Here is a 17,117-nt window from a genome sequence, read left to right as displayed (position 1 = left end):
AATCAAACTATCAAAAATTAAATACAAAGAAAAAATATTAAAAGCAGCAAAGGAAAACAACAAATAACACAGAAGGGAATCCACATAAGACTGACAGCTGATCTTTCGGCAGAAACTCTGCAAGCCAGAAGGGAGCAGCAGGACATATTTAAAGTGATGAAGGAGAAAAACCGACAACCAACATTACTCTACCCAGCAGGGATCTCATTCAGATTTGAAGGAGAAATTAAAACATGTACAGACAAGCAAAAGCTAAGAGAATTCAGCACCACCAAACCAGCTTTACAACAAATGCTAAAGGAACTTCTCTAGGCAGGAAACAAAAGAGAAGGAAAAGATCTACAATAACAAACCCAAAACAATTAAGAAAAGGGTAATAGGAACATACATATTGATAATTACCTTCAATGTAAATGGATTAAATGCTCCAACCAAAAGACACAGACTGACTGAATGGATAAAAAAAAACAAGATCCGTATATATGCTGTCTACAAGAGACCCACTTCAGACTTAGGGACACATACAGACTGAAAGTGAAGGGATGGAAAAAGATATTCCATGCAACTGGAAATCAAAATATATCTGGAGTAGCAATTCTCATATCAGACAAATTAGACGTTAAAACAAAGACTGTTCCAAGAGACAAAGAAGGACACTACATAAGGATCAAGGGATCAATCCAAGAAGAAGGTATAACAACTGTAAATATTTATGCACTCAACATAGGAGCACCTCAATACATAATGCAAGTGCTAACAGCCATAAAAGGGGAAATCGACAGAAACACAATCATAGTAAGGGACTTTAACACCTTACATTCACCAATGGACAGATCATCCAAAATGAAAATAAATAAGGAAACACAAGTTTTAAATTATACATTAAACAAGATGGAATAATTGATATTTTTAGGACATTCCATTCAAAAACAACAGAATACACTTTCTTCTCAAGTCCTCATGGAACATTCTCCACTATGGATCATATCTTGGGTCACAAATCAAGCCTTGGTAAATTTAAGAAAATTGAAATTGTATCAAGTATGTTTTCCAACAACAACACTATGAGACTAGATATCAATTACAGGAAAAAATCTGTAAAACATACAAACACAGGGAGGCTAAACTTTACACTACTTAATAACCAAGAGATCACTGAAGAAATCAAAGAGGAAATCAAAAAATACCTAGAAACAAATGGCAATGAAAACCTATGGGATCCAGCAAAAGCAGTTCTAAGAGGGAAGGTTATAGCAATAAAATCCTACCTTAAGAAACAAGAAACATCTCAAATAAGCAACCTAATATTATACCTAAACCAATTACAGAAAGAAGAACAAAAAACCCTCAATGTTACCAAAAGGAAAGACATCATAAAGATCAGATCCGAAATAAATGAAAAAGAAATGAAGGAAACAATAGCAAAAATCAATAAAACTAAAAGCTGGTTCTTTGAGAAGATAAAATTGATAAACTGTTAGCCAGGCTCATCAAGAAAAAAAGGGCAAAGACTCAAATCAATAGAATTAGGAATGAAAAAGGAGAAGTAACAACTGACACTGCAGGAATACAAAGGATCATGAGAGATTACTACAAGCAACTATATGCCAATAAAATGGACAACCTGGAAGAAATGGACAAATTCTTAGAAAAACACAACCATCTGAGACTGAAGCAGGAAGAAATAGAAAAAATAAGCAGACAAATCACAAGTACTGAAATTGAACCTGTGATTTAAAATCTTCCAGCAAACAAAAGTCCAGGACGAGAAGAGTTCACAGGCAAATTCTATCCAACATTTAGAGAAGAGCTAACACCTATCTTTCTCAAACTCTTCCAAAATATAGCTGAAGGAGGAACACTCCTAAACTCATTGTACGAGGCCACCATCACCTTGATACCAGAACCAGACAAAGATGTCACAAAGAAAAAAACTACGGGCCAATATCACTGATGAATATAGATGCAAAAATCCTCAACACAATACTAGCAAACAGAATCTAACAGCACATTAAAAGGATCATACACCATGATCAAGTGGGGTTTATCGCAGGAATACAAGGATTCTTCAATATACGCAAAACAATCAAATTGATAAACCAGATTAACAAACTGAAGGAGAAAAAACAAATGATCATCTCAATAAATTCAGAAAAAGCTTTTGACAAAATTCAACACCTATTTATGATAAAAACCCTCCAGAAAATAGGCATAGAGGACACTTACCTCAACATAATAAAAGGCCATATATGACAAACTCAAAGCCAAGATCATCCTCAATGGTGAATATCTGAAACCATTTCCATTGAGATAGGAAAAAGACAAGGTTGCCCACTCTCACCACTATTATTCAACATAGTTTTGGAAGTTTTAGCCACAGCAATCAGAGAAGAAAAAGAAATAAAAGGAATCCAAATCGGAAAAGAAGAAGTAAAGCTGTCACTGTGTGCAGATGACATGATACTATACTCAGAGAACCCTAAAGATGCTATAAGAAAACTACTAGAACTAATCATTGAATTTGGTAAAGTACCAGGATTACAAAAGTAATGCACAAAAATCTCTTGCATTCCTATACACTAATGATTTAAGACCTGAAAGTGGAATTAAGGAAACACTCCCATTTACAATTGCAATGAAAAGAATAAAATACCTAGGAATAAACATACCTAAGGAGACAAAAGACCTGTATGCAGAAAAGTATAAGAAACTGTTGAAAGAAATTAAAGATGATACAAAGAGATGGAGAGATATACCATGTTCTTGGATTGGAAGAATCAGCAATGTGAAAATGACTATACTACCCAAAGCAATCTACAGATTCAATGCAATCCTTATCAACCTACCACTGACATTTTTCACAGAACTAGAACAAAAAATTTCACAATTTGTATGGAAACACAAAAGACCCCGAATAGCCAAAGCAATCTTGAGAAAGAAAAACAGAGCTGGAGGAATCAGCCTCCCTGACTTCAGACTATACTACAAAGCTACAGTAATCAAGACAGTATGGTACTGGCACAAAAATAGAAATATAGATCAATGGAACTGGATAGAAAGCCCAGAGATAAACCTACGCATGTATGGTCACCTGTTTTTGATAAGGGAGACAAGAATATACAATGGAGAAAAGACAGCCACTTCAATAAGTGGTGCTGGGAAAACTGGACAGCGACATGGAAAAGAATGAAATTAGAACACTCCCTAGCACCTTACACAGAAAAAAACTCAAAATGGATTAAAGACCTAAATGTAAGACCAGACACTATCAAACTCTTAGAGGAAAACATAGGGAGAACAGTCTATGACATACATCACAGCAAGATCCTTTTTGACCCACCTCCTTGAGAAATGGAAATAAAATAAAAAATAAAAAATGGGACCTAATGAAATTTAAAAGCTTTTGCACAGCAAAGGAAACCATAAAAAAGACAAAAAGACATATACACTACTAAATGTAAAATAGATATTAGTGGGAAGCAGTTGCATAGCACAGGGAGATCAGCTCGGTGCTTTGTCACCAGGTAGAAGGGTGGGATACGGAGGGTGGGAGGGAGGGAGACGCAAGAGGGAGGAGATATGGGGATATATGTATATGTATAACTGATTCACTTTGTTATAAAGCAGAAACTAACACATCATTGTAAAGCAATTATACTCCAATAAAAATGTTAAAAAAAAAGACAACCCTCAGAATGGGAGAAAATATTTGCCAATGAAGTCACTGACAAAGGATTCATCTCCAAAATGTACAAGCAGCTCATGCAGCTCAATATCAAAAAACCAAACAACCCAATCCACAAATGGGCAAAAGTCCTAAATAAACATTTCTCCAAAGAAGATATACAGGTTGCCAACAATCACATGAAAGAATGCTCAACATCATTAATCATTAGAGAAATGCAAATCAAAACCATAATAAGATATCACCTCACACCAGTCATAATGGCCATCATAAAAGAAATCTACAAGCAATAAACGCTGGAGAGGTTGTGGAGAAAAGGGAACCCTCTTGCACTGTTGGTGGGAATGTAAATTGACACAGCTACTATTGAGAACAGTATGGATGTTGCTTGAAAACAGTAAAAAAAGAACTACCATACAACTCAGCAATCCAACTACTCGGTATATACCCTGAGAAAACCATAATTCAAAAAGAGTCATGTACCACAATGTTCATTGCTGCTCTATTTACAATAGCCAGGGCATGGAAGTAACCTATATGTCCATCAACAGATGAATGGGTAAAGAAGATGTGGCACATGTATACAATGGAATATTATTCAGCCATAAAAAGAAACGAAATTGAGTTATTTGTAGTGAGGTGGATGGACCTAGAGTCTGTCATACAGAGGGAAGTAAGTCAGAAAGAGAAAAACAAATACCATATGCTAACACATATATATGGAATCTAAAGGGAAAAAATGGTTCTGAAGAACCTAGGGACAAGACAGGAATAAAGACACAGATGTAGAGAATGAGCTTGAGGATACAGGGAGGTGGAAGTGTAAGCTGGGACGACATGAGATGTCACTTTTGGATGTGATACCAAAAGTACAGGAAACAAAAAAGTACAGCATGGACATATATACACTACCAAATGTAAAACCAGTAGCTAGTGGGAAGCAGCCACATAGCAGATGGAGATCAGCTCATTGCTTTGTGACCACCTAGAGGGGTGGGATAGGGACGGTGGGAGGGAGGGAGACACAAGAGGGAAGAGATATTGGGATATATGTATATGTATAGCTGATTCACTTTGTTATAAAGCAGAAACTAACACACCATTGTGAAGCAATTATACTCCAATGAAGATGTTTTTAAAAAAGAGAATATTGTGAACAATTATACAAGAAGAAATTGGAAAACCTAGAAGAAATGGATAAATTCCTAGAAGCATACAATCTACTAAGTCTGAGTCATGAAGAAACAGAAAATTTGAACAAACATGACTGGTAAGGAGATTGAATGAGTAATTAAAAACTTCTTGATAAAGAAAAGCCCAGGACTATGGCTTCCCTGGAGAAATCAACCAAACCTTTAAAGAAGAATTAATGCCAGTCCCCATTAATTTTTTTCCAAAAAGGAGAAAATGCTTCTGAACTCATGTTACAATGGCAGCATTATCCCAATACCAAAGTCAAAGACACTACAAGAAAAGCAAATTATAGTTCAATTACCCTGACGTATGTAGATGCAAAAATTCTGCACAAAATACTAACAAATCAAATTCAACAGCATATTAAATGGATCATACAACTTTGACCAAGTGGAAATTATGCTTGAGTGCAAGGATGGTTCAACATACAAAAATTAATCAATGCAATACAGCACATTAACAGAATGAAGAATAAAATCACCAGGTCATCTCAACAGATGCAGAAAAAGCATTTGGCAAAATTCAACATTCTTCCATGATAAAAACTCCCAAGAGAGAATAGAAGAAAATTACCTCAACATAATAAAAGCCATATATAAAAAACCCACAACTGACATCATACAAAGTAAACAGTTCCATCTATAATAGCATCAAAAAGAATAAAATACTTACAAACTTAACAAAAGAAGTGAAAGATTTGTATACTGAAAACCATAAAACTTTGATGAAAAAATTTGAGACAAAAATAAATGGAAAGACATCCCATATTCATGAATTAGAAGACTTAATATCATTAAAATGTCCATAGTACCAAAAGCAATTAATAGAATCAATGCATTCCCTATCAAAATCCAAATGGCATTTTTTAGAGAAATAGAAAAAAATCCTAAAATTCATATGGAACAATGAAGGACCCTAAATAGTCCAAGCAATTTTGAATAAGAAAAATAAAGCTGGAGACATCACACTTCCTGATTTCAAAATATATTACAAATTTACAGTAATTAAAACATTAGAGTACTGACATAAAAACAGACATATAGAACATGGAACAGCATAGAGAACCCAGAAATAAATCCACACATATACAATCAGCTGATCCTCTACAAGGACTCCAAGAATATACAATAGGGAAAAGATAAACTTTTTAACAAATGATTCTGGAAAAACTGGATACCTACTTGCAAAATCATGAAAGTGAACCTTTTATCTACACCATAAATAAAAATCAACTCAAAATTGATTAAAGATTTAAACATAAGACCTGAAACAGTAAAAACTCCTAGAAGAAAACTTAGGGGAGAAGCTTCATATCATTGGTGTCAGTAATAATTTCTTGGATGTGACACCATAAGTACAGGAAAAAAAGCAAGTTTAGACAAGTTTTTTTTTTTTTTTTTTTTAGACAAGTTTTTTTACATCAAACTAAAAAGCTTCTTCACAACAAAGAACAAAATTAACAGAATGAAGAGGCAATCTATAGATTGTGATAAAGTATCTGTAAACCATATAACTGATAAGGGGTTAATATCTAAAATATAGAAGAAATTGCTTCAACTCATTAGCATAAATAAATAAATCAATAGGCAAAGGAGTTGAATGGACAATTCTCCAAAGACAACATACAATTGGCCAACAGGTATATTAAAAGGTGCTCAACATCCCTAATCACCAAGGAAATGCAAATCGAAACCACAATAAGATATCACCTTATAGTTGTTAGAATAGCTATTATTTAAAAAAAAGAAAGAAAGTCATGTTTTGGTGAGGATATGGAGAAATTGGAAAACTTTTTTCTGATGTAAAATGGTACAGCCACTGTGCAAACAGTATAAAAGTTACTCAAAATATTAAACATAAAAATACCACGTGAGAGAACTCCAAGGCTGTGGTGGACATCGTGGGAGAGGTTGCCCTAGCAGCTGCCAAGGCTTTCTTTGCCTTGAGGACACCATCCTATTCCCTTCTCCGCATGAGCACAGACATCTACGCTGAGAAGACATTAACTCTTGGAGGATCAGAAAGAGGGTGTTTGGTACGTCGTGACACACTTGCAAGCAATTTGGTGAAATACCTTTACTAACAAGAAGTTATTTTCGGAGATAGCCTCATCCAGCAGAGGGCAGACAGCAGAAGCAAGAAGAACTACAATCCTGCAGCCTGTGGAACAAAAATCACATTCAAAGAAAGATAGATAAGATGAAAAGGCAGAGGCTATTTACCAGATGAAGGAACAAGATAAAACCCCAGAAAAACAACTAAATGAAGTGGAGATAGGAAACCTTCCAGAAGAAAAAAAATTCAGAATAATGATAGTGAAGATGATCCAGGACCTCGGAAAAAAAATAGAGGCAAAGATCCAGAAGATGCAAGAAATGTTCGACAAAGACCTACAAGAATTAAAGAACAAACACCTAAAATCATTAAAGAACAAACAGAGATGAACAACACAATAATTGAAATGAAAAATACACTAGAAGGAATCAATAGCAGAATAACTGAGGCAGAAGAACGGAAAAGTGAACTGGAAGACTGAATGGTGAAATTCACTGCTGCAGAACAGAATAAAGAAAAAAGAATGAAAAGAAATGAAGACACCCTAAGACACCTCTGGGACAATATACAATATATGCGTTTAATACGCAACAACATTCACATTATAAGGGTCCCAGAAGGAGAAGAGAGAGAGAAGGGACCTGAGAATATATATGAAGAGATTATAGTCGAAAACTTCCCTAAGATGAGAAAGGAAATAGCCACCCAAGTCCAGGGAGTGCAGAGAGTCGCAGGCAGGATAAACCCAAGGAGAAACATGCCGAGACACATAGTAATCAAATTGGCAAAAATTAAAGACAAAGAAAAATTATTGAAAGGAACAAGGGAAAAATGACAAATAATATACAAGGGAACTCCCATAAGGTTAACAGCTGATCTCTCAGCAGAAACTCTACAAGCCAGAAGGGAAGGGCATGATATATTTAAAGTGATGAAAGAGAAGAAGCTGCAACGAATATTACTCTACCCTGTGAGGACCTCATTCAGATTCGACAGAGAAATCAAAAGCTTTACAGACAAGCAAAAGCTAAGAGAATTCAGCACCACAAAATCAGCTCTACAACAAATGCTAAAGTAACTTCTCTAAGTGGGAAACACAAGAGAAGAAAAGGACCTACAAAAACAAACCCATAACAATTAAGGAAATGGTAATAGGAACATATATATCGATAATTCCCTTAAATGTGAATGGATTAAATGCTCCAACCATCAGACACAGGCGCGCTGAATGAATGAAAAACAAGACCCATATATATGCTGTCTACAACAGACCAACTTCAGACCTATGGACACATACAGACTGAAAGTGAGTGGATGGAAAAAGATATTCAATGCAAAAGGAAATAAAAAGAAAGCTGGAGTAGCAATACTTATATCAGATAAAATAAATTTAAAATAAAGGATGTTACAACAGACAAGGAAGGACACTACATAATGATCAAGGGATCAATCAAAGAAGGATATAACAATTATAAATATATATGAACCCAACATAGGAGCACCTCAATACATAAGGCAACTGCTAACAGCTCTAAAAGAGGAAATCGACAGTAACACAATAATAGTGTGGGACTTTAACATCTCACTTACACCAGTGGACAGAAAATTCAAACAGAAAATTAATAAGGAAACAGAAGCTTTAAATGACACAATAGACCAGATAGATTTAATTGATATTTATAGGACATTCCATCCAAAAACAGCAGATTACACTTTCTTCTCATGTGTGCACCGAACATTCGCCAGGACAGATCACATCTTGGGTCCCAAATCAAGCCTCAGTAAATTTAAGAAAATTGAAATCATATCAAGCATCTTTTCTGACCAAAACGCTATGAGATTAGAAATCAATTACAGGGAAAAAAACCATAAATAACAAAAACACATAGAGGCTAAACGATAGGTTACTAAATAACCAAGAGGTCACTGAAGAAATCTAAGAGGAAATAAAAAAATACCTAGAGACAGATGACAATAAGAACACTATGATCCAAAACCTATGAGATGCAGCAAAAGCAGTTCTAAGAGGGAAGTTTATAGCAATACAAGCCTACCTCAAGAAACAAGAAAAACCTCAAATACACAATCTAACCTTACACCTAAAGGAACTAGAGAAAGAAGAACAAACAAAACCCAAAGTTAGCAGAAGGAAAGAAATCATAAAGATCAGAGCAGAAATAAATGAAATAGAAACAAAGAAAACAATAGCAAAGATCAATAAAACTAAAAGCTGGTTCTTTGAGAACATAAACAAAATTGATAAACCATTAGCCAGACTCATCAAGAAAAGAGGGAGAAAACTCAAATCAATAAAATTACAAATGAAAAAGGAGAAGTTCCAACAGATACCGCAGAAATACAAAGCATCCTAAGAGACTACTACAAGCAACTCTATGCCAATAAAATGGACAACCTGGAAGAAATGGACAAATTCTTAGAAAGGTATAACCTTCCAAGACTGAACCAGGAAGAAATAGAAAAGATGAACAGACCAATCAAAAGTAATGAAATTGAAACTGTGATTTAAAATATTCCAACAAACAAAAGTCCAGGACCAGATGGCTTCACAGGTGAATTCTGTCAAACACTTACAGAAGAGTTAACACCCATCCTTCTCAAACTCCTCCAAAAAATTGCAGAGGAATGAACACTCCCAAACTCATTCTATGAGGCCACCAACAGCTTGATACCAAAACCAGACAAAGACACTACAAAAAAAAAAGAAAATTACACACCAATATCACTGATGAATACGCATGCCAAAATTCTCAACAAACTAATAGCAAATAGAATCCAACAACACATTAAAATGATCATACACCATGATCACGTGGGATTTATCCCAGGGATGCAAGGATTCTTCAATATGTGCAAATCAATCAATGTGATACCCATATTAACAAATTGAAGAATAAAAACCATACGATCACCTCAATGGATGCAGAAAAAGCTTTTGACAAAATTCAACACCCATTTATGATAAAACTCTCCAGAATGTGGGCATAGAGGGAACCTACCTCTACATAATAAAGGCCAAATATGACAAACCTACAGCAAACATCATTCTCAATGGTGAAAAACTGAAAGCATCTCCTCTAACATCAGGAACAGGACAAGGATATCCACTCTCGCCACTATTATTCAACATAGTTTTGGAAGTCCTCGCCACAGCAATCAGAGAAGAAAAAGAAATAAAAGGAATACAAATTGGAAAAGAAGTAAAACTGTCACTGTTTGCAGATGACATGATACTATACATAGAGAATCCTAAAGATGCCACCAGGAAGCTAATAGAGGTAATCAATGAATTTGGTAAAGTTGCAGGATACAAAATTAATGCAAAGAAATCTCTTGCATTCCTATACACTAATGAAAAATCTGAAAGAGAAATTAAGGAAACAATCCCATTTACCATTGCAACAAAAAGAATGAAATACCTAGGAATAAAGCTGCCTAGGGCGACAAAAGACCTGTATGCAGAAAACTATAAGACACTGATGATAGAAATTGAAGATGATACAAACAGATGGAGAGATATACCATGTTCTTGGACTGGAAAATCAATATTGCGAAAATAACTATACTACCCAAAGAAATCTACAGATTCAATGTAATCCCTATCAAACTACCAATGGCATTTTTATAGAACTAGAACAGAAAAACTTAAAATTTGTATGGAGACACAAAAGATCCCAAATAGCCAAAGCAGTCTTTACCGAAAAAAAAACAGAGCTGGAGGAATCAGACTCCCTGTCTTCAGACTATACTACAAAGCTACAGTTAGCAAGACAATATGGTACTGGCACAGAAACAGAAATATAGGTCAATAGAACAGGATAGAAAGCCGAGATAAACCCATGCACATACGGACACCTTATCTTTGTTAAAGGAGGTAAGAATATACAATGGAGAAAAGACAGTCTCTTCAATATGTCATGCTGGGAAAACTGGACAGCTACATGTAAAAGTATGAAATTAGAACACTCCCTAACACCATACACAAAAATTAACTCAAAATGGATTAGAGACCTAAATATAAGACTGGACAGTATAAAACTGTTTGAGGAAAACATAGGAAGAACACTCTTTGACATAAATCACAGCAAGATCTTTTTTGATCCACCTCCTAGAGTAATGGAAATAAAACCAAATATAAACAAATGGGACCTAATGAAACTTAAAAGCTTTTGCACAGGGGCTTCCCTGGTGGTGCAGTGGTTGGGAGTCTGCCTGCCAATGCAGGGGACATGGGTTCGAGCCCTGGTCTGGGAAGATCCCACATGCCATGGAGCAACTAGGCCCGTGAGCCACAACTACTGAGCCGGCGCATCTGGAGCTTGTGCTCTGCAACAAGAGAGGCCGCGACACTGAGAGGCCCGCGCACCGCGATGAAGAGTGGCCCCCACACGCCGCAAGTGGAGAAAGCCCTCACATAGAAACGAAGACCCAATTCAGCCAAAAATTAAAAATTAATTAATTAATTAATTAAAAGATTAAAAAACTAAAAAAAAAAAAGCTTTTGCACAACAAAGGAAACTACAAACTAGACGAAAAGACAACCCTCAGAATGGGAGAAAATATTTGCAAACGAATCATCGGACAAAGGATTAATCTCCAAAATATATAAACAGCTCATGCAGCTCAATATTAGAAGAAAAAACAACCCAAATCCAAAAATGGGCAGAAGACCTAAATAGACATTTCTCCAAAGAACACATACAGATGGCCAAGAAGCACATGAAAAGCTGCTCAATATCACTAATTACTAGAGAAATGCAAATCAAAACTACAATGAGGTATCACCTCACTCCAGTTAGAATGGTCAGCATCAGAAAATCTACAAACAACAAATGCTGGAGCGGGTGGGGAGAAAAGGGAACCCTCTTGCACTGTTGTTGAGAATATAAATTGATACAGCCACTATGGAGAATAGTATGGAGGTTCCTTAAAAAACTAAGAATAGAATTACCATATGACCCAGCAATCCCACTACTGGGCATATGCTCAGAGAAAACCATAATTCAGAAACACACATGCACCCCAATATTTATTGCAGCACTATTTACAATAGCCAAGTCATGGAACCAACCTAAATGCCCATCAACAGATGAATGGATAAGGAAGATGTGGTACATATATACAATGGAATATTACTCAGCCATAAAAAGGAACGAAATTGGGTCATTTGTTGAGACGTGGATGGATCTAGAGACTGTCATACAGAGTGAAGTAAGTCAGAAAGAGAAAAACAAATATCATATATTAACGCATATATGTGGAACCTAGAAAAATGGTACAGATGAACTGGTTTGCAGGGCAGAATTTGAGACACAGATGTAGAGGAAAAACGTATGGACACCAAGGGGGGAAAGTGGCGGTGGGGGAGGTGGTGGTGTGATGAATTGGGAGATTGGGATTGACATATATACACTAATATGTGTAAAATGGATAACTAATAAGAACCTGCTAAAAAAAAAGAAGCTATTTTCCATTCAGAAAAAAAAAAAAAAAGATATACCATGTTATGTAGCAATGCCTCTTATGGGTATTTATCCAAAAGAATTGAAATCATGATGACAGATATTTGCACTCCCATGTTCAGTGCAGCATATTTACAATAGCCAAGATGTGGAAACAAATTTAATGTCCATAGATACATGTATGAATAAAGAAAATACGAGATTAATATATATATTATTCAGCCTTTAAATATAAGGAAATCCTTCCATAGATGACGACATAGATCAACCTTGCGGACAATATGCTAAGATAATTAACATTTGGGTAAATCTCAATGTTAAGTGTTCTTACCTCAGTTTTAAAAAAAAATACAAGGGGACGTGACCACGATGTAAGATTTTAGCCATCACAATCTCGGAAATTTTGTGAAAACCAGGTATAAAGCCTTAAAAATAAAATGTGGGCCTTGAGCACAGTCTTTGTAAGAAGAGCTCCACTTTGTAAGAGTTGTAACTAAAAATAATTAATTGGGTTAATAAATCTAATAGAGTAATGGACGCAAGAGCCATATCAGTGCTAGCATCAAAGTTGTTCTACAAAAGTTTCTGTGCCTAATGATGTCTAAACAAAATATGAAACTTCTTCCAGTACCTGAAGAACATTGTAATGGCAAGCAATCAAAACACGCAGGCACACACACACACACACACAGAGTCCCCTCTTCCATTTGATTTCAGCAGTCTACATTTTCTACAGTAGTAAATATTCTAGCTATGTCTTGTGAATCTCAAAGTACTGGAAAGTAAGTGCCCATTCAAAAGTAGTTTATCTTATAACACCATAAATGCTACTAATTTTGTTGTCCATTTGAAATATGTAAGTTGTACTATTAAAAACAACAACAAAGGAGATCTTTATACATGTGGAAAAACACAAGTTTACCCATTGTGTTCCCATTAACATATATATAATTATTGATTATGCATTTATCTTTTAAATCATATAGAAAATAAGAGGAGATATGAACAAAAAATATTAAAATATTGGTTTATATTTTTAAAGCCTATATCCTTTATACAAAGCCTAGCTCAAATGTAGTTTTTCTTATAAGACTTTGCCTGATTTCTAACAAATCAGAGTCCTTTGAACTCTCCCAGCACAATTGTATATAGTCTTATTGTTCCTTGGTGATAGAAGAGTGGAGTAGTAGTGGTGGAGGAAGAGAAATATACAAGGTTGACTATTTAAGCTTGAAGTCTTTTTTTCTAGTACCAGCTGATGAAACAACCTTCTCTCTTTTATATACCTCCTTCTCAATCATTTCTTAAACACCAGCAACATAGCTCCTCCCTTAAAAAGGCATAGGCTTTCAAGACAGGTCTGAGGTATTATGACTGAAAAAGGTCCAAAGAAAGATAACTTTTGTAGGCATATAGAGAAGCTTCCATCAGGGCAGCATTCTGGGTTGGAGTCATTAATTAAACCCTGGGGCAAAGTGGGTGACTTTTATTTGTGAACTAACATGCATATCTTCTCACAGAAATCTCCAGATATTTCCACAGGTGACTTGTTGGTCACACCATAAATGCCTCACAATTTATCTCCTAATACTTAGAAGACTATACCTTCTATATCTATATCATGACTGTGGTGATATCTTCTGTTTTATCTTCCAGATCCACCCCTCCACTTTCTCCATCCTGCTTTGTGTCCCAGGAGACTAGCTTATATATACTCCATCAACAGGCTCCCCTCTCCTCTTGCTTTTGGTTGAGGTTTGGCCAATGAGAGTTACCAGCAAGAGTCTGGAAAGCAAACGGAGAGTATCGTTGAGGTATTTATTCTCCCAGCTTCTACACTGCAAGGTCGCTGTGGGCTGGCTACTTCCTTTAACCAAAGATCACAGCTCCTGTCAAGTGGCCCTCTACTCATACTGAGTTCCAGGAATCACTCCCTACTTGCACTCCTTAAGTCCTAGGAGTACTAATAGCACCCACTGTTATCATCTCCAGGATATTACACTATCCTTTGTGGTTTTCCTATCCCTTGCTCACACATTTGTAAGTAGTTCAAATATTAAACTCTCCTCAAATTACTTAATACGAATGTTGCATCTATTTTTTCTTCTAGGACCTTTACTGATGCAGCCTTCATCATAGATACCATCCAAAGAGTAATAGCTAACATTTAGTAAGTATTTATTGTGTGCTAGGCTTTATTCCAAACACCTGGCATTTACTGACATATTTAAATCTTTACAACTACTCTATAAGTATTATTTTCTTCTCTACAAATCACTTCATTTCTCCTTTCTTTACCTCTGTTCCAGATATATTTCTCTCCCTTTTACTGTGAAAGGTAACTGAAGCTATATCTCCCTCCATAGTTCAAAGGAGTAGAAAGGAATAAGGCCCAGAATGCACTAAGGATTGCAAAAATAACAATAAGGGTAACATACTTTGTTTATATTCAGAGCAAGATAAGTAAGGAATGGGTAGAGAAATTGCACAAGGTCAGTGGTATAAATTTGATGAATGATATAGGAGAATATGCTCCTCACCTTCCTTTTTACTTCTTTTTTTGTCCTTCTGTCACGAAAAATAATTTTCAGGCTACAAAGAGTAAGGAGAAAAATGGGTAAACACAGATCGTTCGAAGGAGAGGCAGCAACAACCCATGATAAGCAAAACAATAGAAAAATATAAATCTGTCTTACAAAGTTGTTAAGATCAGATAGCAGGAAGAGAAGTGAAAAGAACAGTATAAGCAGATAGGCCAAAGATGCAAACCAACATCTAACTAGAAAAGAGGTCTTTGATTATCTTGTTCAGTACTTTTTTCAATGATACCACACTGCTATATGCAATTATATCATCTATCATATACAGTCTTGGATTGTTCTTTTTTGTTTCATATGTGTCCTTGTTCTTCCAATAAACAGAGAAAGACCCTTCTTTTCATTTTGAATCCCATGGTCTAAGCACAAATTAGATATCTGAAAAGAAAGCCATACTGAATTAGACTGAGAGCCTTGTGGATCCTTCAAAGCCATGGTAGTAAATAGGATTGAGGATAGTTATTGGGCTAAGGTGCAGTTTATAGGAATAACATGGCAACTTAGAACATCATACCTGTAGCCTTCATTTATGCATTCACTTACTCATTCATTCAACAGATATTTATTGAGAAACTATTCTGTACCAAAACCCATAAATGCTTTAGGATAGCTATTCACTGATTCAATCAGAGCCCTCTTGCACTGTTGGTGGGAATGTAAATTGATACAGCCACTATGGAGAACAGTATGGAGGTTCCTTAAAAATCTAAAAATAGAACTACCACACGACCCAGCAATCCCACTACTGGGCATATACCCTGAGAAAACCATAATTCAAAAGAGTCATGTACCACAATGTTCATTTCAGCTCTATTTACAATAACCAGGACATGGAAGCAACCTAAGTGTCCATCGACAGATGGATGGATAAAGAAGATATGGCACATATATACAATGGACTATTACTCAGCCATAAAAGGAAACGAAATTGAGTTATTTGTAGTGAGGTGGATGGACCTAGATTCTGTCGTACAGAGTGAAGTAAGTCAGAAAGAGAAAAAACAGTACCGTATGCTAACACATATACATGGAATCTAAAAAAAAAAAAAAAAGGTCATGAAGAACCTAGGGGCAAGACAGGAATAAAGACACAAACCTACTAGAGAATGGACTTGAGGACACGGGGAGGGGGAAGGGTAAGCTGGGACAAAGTGAGAGAGTGGCATGGACATATATACACTACCAAATGTAAAATAGATAGCTAGTGGGAAGCAGCTGCATAGCACAGGGAGATCAGTTCGGTGCTTTGTGACCACCTAGAGGGGTGGGATAGGGAGGGTGTGAGGGAGGGAGATGCAAGAGGGAAGAGATATGGGGATATATGTATAACTGATTCACTTTGTTATAAAGCAGAAACTAATACACCATTGTAAAGCAATTATACTCCAATAAAGATGTTAAAAAGTATATATATTTTCTGAGTGTCAACCATGTGCCAGAAACAATTTTAGGCACTTTGATGTATGAAACAAAAATGGCCCTTGCTCTCATAGAGCTTACAGTCCAGTAGGGGAAGGTAGACACTAAAAATAACACAAATTGATTAATTACAATTTTATATGTGATAAAAACGAGAAGTACAAAGCACAATGAGAGTGAACCATGGGGAAACCTGACGTAGTCCCAGGTCCAGAGACAGTTTCACTGAGGACGTGACCTTTGAGTTAAAACAGAAAAGATGAGTAGGAGTTAAGAAAAAGAATGGGGTGGAGTAGTGGACAGAGAACACAGCAGGCAAAGAGAACAGTTTGTACAAAGGCCTTGATGTGAAAAAGAACGTAGAACATCAAGCCACTACAAGAGGACCAGTGTAGCAGGAATAGAGTGAGAAAATAAAAGAGTGATACGAGATGATGTTGAAGGAATAGGGATAATTAAAAGAGAAATCATTCTTTGTTTTTAGCTTCCTCAAATCACTTTACCTCTCCTTCCTTCCTCCCTATCCCTGATCATGAAGGGCCTTTGTAAAATGTCCGGACTTTATTCCAAGAGCAATGGGAAGCTTTTGAAGGAGGATTCTGATCAAGAGGTGAGATGATATAACGTCTAATTTTAAAAGATCACACTGACTACTGTGTGGAGAATGGGTTGCAAGAATACATTTGA

The 17,117-nt window shown here is 35.9% G+C and overlaps 1 protein-coding gene across 3 annotated transcripts in view; it reads right to left on the bottom strand.

Annotated features, from left to right (window-relative positions):
• Nucleotides 1-17,117, bottom strand: part of KLF8 (KLF transcription factor 8) — a 300,465-nt gene that overhangs the window by 250,082 nt on the left and 33,266 nt on the right. Inside the window, exon 1 of one of the 3 annotated variants that reach the window (XM_068533159.1) lies at nt 14,955-15,001. The exons of the other annotated variants lie outside the window; for them this stretch is intronic. The gene's annotated coding sequence lies outside the window, so the exon portion shown is untranslated. Of the gene's footprint in view, nt 1-14,954; nt 15,002-17,117 lie in introns of those variants that run through there. 3 annotated transcript variants of the gene reach the window in all.

This window comes from Eschrichtius robustus, chromosome X (assembly GCF_028021215.1).
Source record: "Eschrichtius robustus isolate mEscRob2 chromosome X, mEscRob2.pri, whole genome shotgun sequence".
Lineage (NCBI taxonomy): Eukaryota > Metazoa > Chordata > Mammalia > Artiodactyla > Eschrichtiidae > Eschrichtius > Eschrichtius robustus.
This window is presented reverse-complemented; position numbering and strand designations above follow the sequence as displayed.